The following is a 7,518-nucleotide window of genomic DNA, read 5'->3' as shown; positions in this document are numbered from 1 at the left end:
ACAGAGAGGATGCTAGGGCACTGGGCAGGAGGAACGGTCAGCCATTATGGGAAGCTCTCCTTCTAACTGAGCCCTGGCTGGGGAGGGTGAGCACTCAAAGTTGGGAATTGTGTGGCCCAGTGCCAGCAAGCCCTGAGGCGTCCCAGACTCTCCTCCCTGACACATTCTGGGCTTTTGAAGTAGATTTCTGGAGCAGCTCTCTGACCCCAAATCCCGACTTCTCTGACCCTTACTCCCCTGCCTCATCCCTTCCACAATGAGCACAGCCCTATAACCTCTAATTTTCCAGAAGACTGCAGAGAAATCTACTTTTACCCCTCTTTGAAGCCGTGAAAACCTTCAGCCCTTGCTTGTCATTAACCGAGTCAGGACCAGAACCCCCACACGGATGTACCGTGTCCCCGACTGCTCCTCTGCTCTGCCTCTGCCCACACGCCAGCTTGTGGAGACATAAATGTAAGTCGACGTATGTGCCTCGCAGTTCTATTAATAGCAGCCATGTTTTTATTTGATTTTCTGAGACAGTCTCAAACTCCTAGTCTGAAATTATCCTCTCAGCTCAGCCATCTGAGTAGCTGGGCCTACAGGCACACACCATGGTGTCTAACTTTAGTTTTTTAAAATAGTAAAAGGTGTCCGGTGAAATTAATTCAATAACTTTTTTTTTCTTTTGAGAAACATTTTCAAAAGGTTACCATTTCAGCACTCAGAACCAAAGTGATTAAAGGAACCTAACTACCTAACGTCCTTTGCATGACATGAGATCCCCAGCATACACAGCACGTTCATTCACATACACACACCTCGTTCAGACTGGCCACATGTTACAGAGATCTAGAACCTTCTCTGGCTGCTTCAGCTACTGGCAGCTCCCCTTCTTCTAATTTCTTAGGGCATGAATTGCTTGCTGCACATGTTTCTGAGGAATCCATGAGGGATTCAGGCTGTGTCCAACCCCTGCCACTCTGAGAGCCTGAACCAAGCCTAGGAAGGCCCTCAGGTGACTGGTAAGTCTTTTGTAAAGCTACACTGAATTTTTTTTTTTTTTTTGAGACAGGTTCGTGTCCCTGGCTGGCCTGGAACTCACCATGTAGACCAGGCTGGCCTGGAAGTCACAGAGATTCACCTGCCTCTGCCTCCTTGAGTTCTGGGAACATGGATCTGATTTTAAGGTATGCTTCACACTGCAAGATAATTTCCTTTGCAACACTGGGCTTTAAGAGCTATCACTACCCCACCCTCCTGCTACCACTTTGACATGATGGTGACAGAAAATAGTAGTTGCTTTTTAAGGCAAAATTAAAACACGGTAGCCCTGTGCGCTTGAGGTGCAAGAATATAAACCAACCTGACGTATGAACCCCGGGGGGGCCCCAGTGTCTGCTGTCAGGATTCCTCTAAAATGAAAACCCAATGGCCTTGCTTCTTAGGGACCTTCACTGCCTCTGGAGAGTCCAAAGCTCAAGGCTCACGCACTGTCAAGACCCAAGAGGACCCTTACTTACCAGCTGTCACATATAGTTTTCTCTAAGAGAGAGCAAACATGCCCCCCCCTTCCTGCCCCTTAAATTCCTCCGTATTTAAAGTTGTCCTTTGCCTCTGGTTCCCAGCTTTCCCCTGACCTGTCACGAGCAGATGCCTCACCCTGTCCCGAGTTAGCTGGAATGTCACCTCTGGCAAGAAGCCTTTCTAACTCTGTCAGGGTCAGTCACTCCTCAGGAGTCTACAGTTCCATCTGATCATGTTTGAGGTATGTGCAGCTGGCTCTGCATGGCTCACCTACACATGAACCCCTCCCGTGAGGGGAGAGGAAGCCAGCCTGTCTCAGGTACCAGCCAAAAAGGTGTTTGCAGGGACCCTAACAGCATAACCTTTGAAGGTACCTATCTTTAGTTATCAGGCCATTCCCTACAGTGATTTCTAAGCAGCTGTACTGGGGTATAACACACACAAGAAAACTAATCTATTCAGTGCTGTTTGTTTGAGAAGCCCAACAGGCTCACCCCACACCAAAAATGTATTTTCACCATCTTCAAGATCCCCCAGACTCTATAACTGAATCCCTTACCCACTGTGGCTCTGACCACACTGGTCTCTCTCTGCCCTGTAGTTAGTTTCTCTCTTTGTAGACTATCACAGGGTTAGGGATGTAACACAGACGGTCAGTTTGGTTGCTTGTCCAGTATGTCCAAGGTCCTGAGTCTACTCCACAGAACCACATAAACCAAGCACCATTGCACATGAGGAAGATCAGGAGTTCAAAGTTATCCTCACCTACATAGCAAATTCAAGGTTAGTCTAGGCTATAAGGGACCCTATCTTAAAACAAAAGCAACCAGCAAGCAAGCAAACAAACAAACAGAACACCATGGAAACAGACCACACAACATGCAGTCTTCTGGGATTGGCTTCCTTAGGATAGTATAAGGCTTTCAGATGCACGGGCAACAGGCCACCGTGGGTGCCTTACTGCTCTATTGCAGCAATGCCAGGGTGATTTTCTTCTTTTCACTCTTATGTGTGTCATAGGTAAGCCACACGTTAGCTACCTGTTGGTACAGGAGCCAGCAGGGCCTCCTGAAGAAAAAGTGCCAATATGGATCAGGTGTGGTGGCTGAAATCTGCGATCCTAATACTGAAGGGGCAGAGACAGGAGGATCAGAAGTTCAAAGTCAGCTTAGATACATAGCAGGCACGAGAGTAGACTGGCATATACAGTGAGATCCTGTCTCAAAACTAAATACCAATTAAAAGAACAACCCCAAACCTCAATGTGGATAAAGTGGGCCTGGGAGAAAGTGGGTGTCAGTAGCCCCTTCCAGGGGGAGGTTGGTGTCAGGTCCAAGTGGGAACCCCAAACCACAGTCTTGGCTCAGCTCAAGCTAGACTATAGAGAGAGACTGCTGGCAGAGAGATAAAAGCTCACACACTGCATGTCTCAGGAACCAGCCTGCCACTTCCCCTGTTACATATCAAAGCCCATGCTGGCCTCCAGGCTCCTTCAGTCCCTATTCACGTGTACTTGTTATGCATTTCAAAGTCCACACTAGCATCCTGGCCCTTCTTGCCTCTTCACCTAAACTCCCAGGCTGCCACAGTTCACAGGCTTCCCTCCCTGTAGCTACTCCTGGGTTAGGCCTGCTCAGCTTGTGGGCAAGTGGACAGGAAAGCAAGCTGTCTGAGCCTGAGCACCAGGGAACTCCTCCTCACCCCACTGTGCCTGCACTGCCTCCAAGGTCTCCTCACCCCACTGTGCCTGCACTCCTCCATGGCCTCCTCACCCCACTGTCTGCTGGTGGAACCCGTTGATCCCTCTGAGATCAAAGGAGCTCTGTCCTGTGTTCTAAAAGTTAAAAAACACAAAACAAAACAAAACAAAACAAAAATCCCAAGAGACAAAAGGGCAGTCTGAATGCTTTGCCCCCCAGGGGTGCTTCCCACCTTTGTCCTCTGACTTCCTTCCTTTCCAAACATTTCTGAATTTTCTTTTTAATGTTCTTCAAGTACTACTGTGTTTATTTTCAAAATATAAATATGGTATGTTTTTCTTTCTTTTTTACTTACCTATAGAATGCTTCCTAGATTTGCCAGCCACGCAGAGGCCATGCTAATGTCCGTGCTGTTCTGACTGTGTGTGTGTGTGTATGTGTGTGTGACCAAAGCACTCAATGAGCTTTTCGACCTATTTGCTCAGAGTAAAGGCCTCCCTCTTCTCCTGGGGGATTCCAAAGCAATCTCTCCAAAGCAGGTGAGGTGGGCTCCTGGGTGAGACCTTGTTAAATGGGGGACAGGGGGAGTAGGAAGGTCTCTGTGCCTATGAGCTGAGTGCCATCTGCTGTGTTTGCTTGCCAGAGACTCTCATCTCAGGATCCCTGTGTCTGGGGACCGTGTGCAGGCTGAGGAGAGAGAGTTATGACTTCCTTGACACTGGCTGGGAATGTTTCAGGGCTGTTTATTTCCTCGCATCCTACAACAGCCTGTCTCTGAATATCTGTGTGGAGTGCAGTCACTCCACACAGCCACCGTGAGAAAGAAGGCAAGACTGAAGCAGGTAAGGGCTTGGGAAAACTCCGAACTTCAGAAACCTTGATCACTGCAGGAACCTGTGTGAGAGGAAATGGTGGCTTGTTAACAGGTTTCTAACCTAGTGTGTGTGTGTGTGTATGTGTGTGTGTGTGTTTCTTGTTTCACATGGTCTTTTAATTGTCTTTATGAAGCCAAACAAAACTACTTAAAAGAATTCCTGCTGGGCAATGGTGGTACAGCCTTTAATCCCAGCACTTGGGAGGTAGAGACAGGCTCTCTCTCTTTCTCTCTCTCTCTCTCTCTCTCTCTTTCTCTCTCTCTCTCTCTCCTCCCCTGTCCCCTCTCTTTCTCTGCCTCTACTCCCTTCTTAACCCCCCTTCCCATGCCCCCCCAAAAACTTTATTTTATATTCGGCTGGTACCTCAGAGGGGATGCCTCAGCATGGGCCCACTGAGGCACCCCCTCCTACTACATCATACCTACAAAACTTATCAGAGGGCATTGCCTCCTCCAGGCTACTGTTAATCCCAGAGATGGGAGGAGAAAGACCACCGACCCAAATCATCATGGCCAAATTAATTAAAGCCAGCTTTCTTACTGGACTACACAGGCCCCCTCCCCCTAAGGCTGGGTTCAAAAGGTCAGCATTGGGTATGAGGAAGATGAAGCTTTTACAGCTCAGAGTTGGGGGGTCCCAAGTAGGTGATTTGGTGGACAAAGGAGGCGGGGTTATAGGAGCAGAACATAAGCATAACAAATTAGTCTTACACAGGCTCCTGAGACCAAGTCACATTGCAAGGTGGCAAAACAAGGTAGTCACAATAACAGGTAGTCACAATAACAGGAAGTCATAATAAGATAGCCATATGCAGTCATATAATATTTTGAAACAAAGGTAGGGTTGCAAGATGGCTATAAAAGCACCTTTTTAAACAAAGGTCTTGATTGTCGTTCCTGGAACAGGCCATATAGAACCATTTGTAGTTAAGGTTATAGGTGGGGCATAGCGTGGTTCTTGGGAAGAGATTAAATCATAAACAGGAACGAACCTAGTTTATCTTTACTGTAAGATGGCTTTAAGTCTGAGATGGAGGCAGGCTGGTTCTTCACCACCAGAGCTTTCTGTCACTGCAGATAAGCACGGTTGTTGCCTAAGTCCAGGGAGACTGGTTTCTAATAAGAGAAGGAGCCCAGGACACAGAAGGAAGTTTGAAAACACAGGCACGATTGCCACCCACAAGCCCAGGAGAGAGGACTTGGGGCTGTGAGGAAACACTGTTCAAGCCTCTGAAAAGCTGCATTTGCTATGGCCACCCATGCTCCCGTGTCCCCAGGACTGCTGGGGGAGGTCATCTTTGGGTGAACTCAGTGTTGCAGTGAGATAGTCTGGCTCGGGCATTCTCTGCATGCTGGGCTTAGGATTTCTCCAGCCCTCGGAAGGCCAGAATTCTGAGCAGAATCCTTAGCCTGGGATCCAAGTGACACTGTCTTGAGGAGACCTCTGCCTGTGCCCCATCCTCAGACTACCTTTCTACCAGGCATCCTTCCCTCCAGTGCCTCAGTTCTAGGCACTTCCATCCTGGTCCATCCGTGGCTCCCCAGGCTCAGTTGGACATGCCTGGCCACCCACAGGATGTGCTGCCGTAGGCTGGCACTGCACAGCTGCACAGAGAGTGTAGCAATGGTGGTAAATGGAGGCTCCCTTTCCTGGGTATATGGCTTCTGTGCTTTCATTCTGTTCCTAAGCCTGTGCTGACTGCTCTGAGGAGAGTTGGTCTTTCAGAGGCCTGGGAGAGCAGAAACATTTAACATTTAACTTTCTTCTCTTTTTTTTTTTTTTTTAAGCAATGGGGAAATTAAATCTCAGAGAGGGCAAAGGATCTGGCCCAGGTCACACAGCTGTGTAGAGGTCAGATTGAATCCAGACCCTGAGGTTCCTGGTGCCCAGGCAAGCCCTGAGCATATTCTAACAAGGGCGTTCTGAGTTCCACCCTCCAATGAAGTCACTTGCTCTTCTGCTTGCTGGTTGAATGAACATTTGGAGCAAGGCTGCGGTTCTTTGTCTTTTGTTTTTCTTTTCCAAAAGTAACAAATACTTCAGTGTCCTTATGACAGCGAAATCTAGTTCGCATCACTGTTATTAAAACTGTGATTTAACAAAGAGCTTTTATTACAAAAATAAATTTCGCTAATAACCGGCTCAGCGAGACAGTTGGCAATTAAGAATGAAACTTCGTAGTAAAGAGAAAGCCATTCACACCGAACTCGGTTGTTCTCTCGCCTCCTCCCGCCTGCCCGCCCGCCCATGCTCAACAGCATTGTCACAGGACTTCAATGTCACTGGCACTTAGTCTATTTAATCCTGATCTGGGCTACAGATAATTGGACAATTCCATATTTTTAGCTCCAGACTGATTCTCTCAGCTGTGTGTCTTTCAGCCCCTAACAATTGCCTTCTGCCAGGATTCGGTCACTGGAATGTAACTGCTTAATGCTATCGCCCAGTTTGATCTTGTCACTGTTTAAGATGAAAGCACATGGCATGCAAACCTTATTGTATCAGTCACATCAGGCTGCTGTGACAAAAGGGCCAAGTAGCTGAACAAGAGACCTGTATCCTCTTGCTGCCCGGGAGGCTAGACATGCAGGTCCAGCATGGTTTGGCTCTGGTAAGAGACCTATTGAGGGTTATCTCCTAGGTTATAGATGGCCAACTCCTCACTGTATCCTTACTGGAAGAGAGGAGAAAGGGGTGTGGAGGAGAGAGGGGAGGGGGTTGGGGGGACGGAATGGACGGACCATCTGATTCTTTTTAGTTGTTTGTTTGGTTGTGGGTTTTGAGACAGATTCTCACTCTATAGCACAGACTGGAACTCCCAACCCTGCCTCGGTCTCTGAAGTGCTAGATGACAGCTGTGTGCTGTCACTTGCCTAGTTAATGTCAATTCTTAGAAAGGTACAACTGGACAGTTCCAACCCTCAAGACTTCATTTAATTACCTCCAGAGACCTGATCTCCAAGTACCTTCAGATTGGAGCCGGTGCTTCAACAGTGTGCTGGGAGGCACACGTCAGCCTCTTAGCTCCGGCCTGGCTGCATGCTCTGACTGGATATGTGCACGGTGCTTATGAATAAACTTGTGTTGGGATCGTATTTGCAGGCCTTGTTTATTCTTTTGGGTCTACTATGGAAAAGGAATGAGCCTCTTTCAAGTCCCATCCGTGAACAATAGCTAGAACAGCTTGCTGTCCACACTCCTTTTAGCTACAGAGAACCGGAATGGCCCGTAGGAGATCCCCGGGGTCTGGGAAATCCTCTCATTATTGCCGAGTTAATGTCTCACTGCAACTCACAGGTGGAAAGGCTCTTAAAGAAGTGAAAAAAAAAAGTCAAATGCTTTGATGGTGAGTGTGGATAATATACACCCCACAGAATCTTTTGTGGGATTTTTCTATACATATTGACACAGCTAATCTTCACTTCTCCGTCATG

The 7,518-nt window shown here is 47.8% G+C and overlaps 1 long non-coding RNA gene across 3 annotated transcripts; it reads left to right on the top strand.

Moving 5' to 3' along the window:
- The first annotated feature begins 294 nt into the window (after nt 1-294).
- Nucleotides 295-6,226, top strand: LOC116095485. Of its 3 annotated transcripts, none has more exons than XR_004120613.1 (6): nt 295-456; nt 1,058-1,172; nt 1,611-1,750; nt 3,571-3,748; nt 3,853-4,051; nt 5,872-6,226. It is a non-coding gene; the product is annotated as an uncharacterized LOC116095485 (long non-coding RNA). The 3 variants fall into 3 exon arrangements; XR_004120611.1 differs by lacking the exon at nt 1,058-1,172 and adding an exon at nt 893-1,007; XR_004120612.1 differs by lacking the exons at nt 1,058-1,172; nt 1,611-1,750 and adding an exon at nt 893-1,007.
- The last annotated feature ends 1,292 nt before the right edge of the window (nt 6,227-7,518 follow it).

Source organism: Mastomys coucha, unplaced genomic scaffold (genome assembly GCF_008632895.1).
Source record: "Mastomys coucha isolate ucsf_1 unplaced genomic scaffold, UCSF_Mcou_1 pScaffold18, whole genome shotgun sequence".
In the NCBI taxonomy this organism is placed as follows: Eukaryota; Metazoa; Chordata; class Mammalia; order Rodentia; family Muridae; genus Mastomys; species Mastomys coucha.
The sequence above is the reverse complement of the archived record's forward strand: the minus strand, read 5'-3'. Positions and strand labels throughout refer to the sequence as shown.